General features: G+C 40.9%; 1 protein-coding gene across 3 annotated transcripts in view; it reads left to right on the top strand.

Annotated features, from left to right (window-relative positions):
• Positions 1-1,025, top strand: part of LOC118741686 (mucin-19) — a 246,228-nt gene that overhangs the window by 242,020 nt on the left and 3,183 nt on the right. The window lies entirely within an intron of this gene.

Raw genomic sequence — 1,025 nt, 5'->3', positions numbered from 1 at the left:
TGACAAAAACACCTGACTGTGACAGGCGTACATGACAACTGCATTTTCCCATCTTTCCTTGAAGAGTGAAACACTTTTGCTTCTGCCTCGCCTTTGCAAGAATTTGGTCTGAGACATTTGGCCGCAGTTTGTAGAGAGGTGAAAACTTAAGCTCTTTGACGGCATGTGGTCTGAGTGCTGTTTTTTGCGCGTGTTGTTTTGTGCCTGTTTCCGATAAAAAAAGGCCGTAAAGAAACAAATATTTATCCCGTCATTTGTGGCTCGAGATGAACTTGATTCCAAGCAACACTTAGTCCAAATCTTAAAGATTCAGTGCTTCCTTCGACGTTTTCGAAGACGTTTGTACTAACTCCTTGATTGGTCAGTGGTAGAATTTCTTGCAGTAGCCTGCAGTGGAAATTCCATTTGTTTTCCTCAATGCCTTTAAGGACTATTTAAGGGCAGGGCTTGTTAAGAAAACTATATGATCTTCTGTTGCATATACCAAAATATTTATTCGAACTTACACAAGTTGTGTGGAGTGAGTTTGATTTTGTATTTCACTTTTATTTCATTGGTGATGAGAATCTAGTAGATCTAGGTTTATCTGCGTCTCTGAACTAATTCATACTTATTCCAAAGCGCTCGGATCCAGATAATATCAACTCACCCCTGCTCAAGGTGTATTGTTCAGCAGGATATTTATCAAATTTGATGTCCTCCATAACTCTTATCCCAGGCGCCTTGCTTTCACTATTGGGGTCCAAAATCTCCCATTTTTGCGACCAGTCGAAAGGTTGACCGACATTTTCTCCCATTATCGCTTTCGATGGAATATCAGCTGTATCAGACGACCACTTTCTTACCTGGTTAACACTCGACCAGTCCCTCCGGTATCTGAAAGTTATGCCCTTCGCAGCGGTCTTCAAACGGCTCTCTACCCTTTTGGTATCGGTGTGACAGACTCTTAAAGCTCGTAGTTAGATACCTAAAGACATAAAAAAACGAATAATAAAACTGCAGAAATCGGCTTTTTTAGCCGAATT

This window comes from Rhagoletis pomonella, unplaced genomic scaffold, assembly GCF_013731165.1.
Source record: "Rhagoletis pomonella isolate Grant_MI unplaced genomic scaffold, Rhpom_1.0 Rhpom_scaffold_00001, whole genome shotgun sequence".
Taxonomy (NCBI): domain Eukaryota; kingdom Metazoa; phylum Arthropoda; class Insecta; order Diptera; family Tephritidae; genus Rhagoletis; species Rhagoletis pomonella.
Note: the sequence above shows the minus strand (reverse complement) of the source record. Positions and strands in the feature narration are given on the sequence as shown.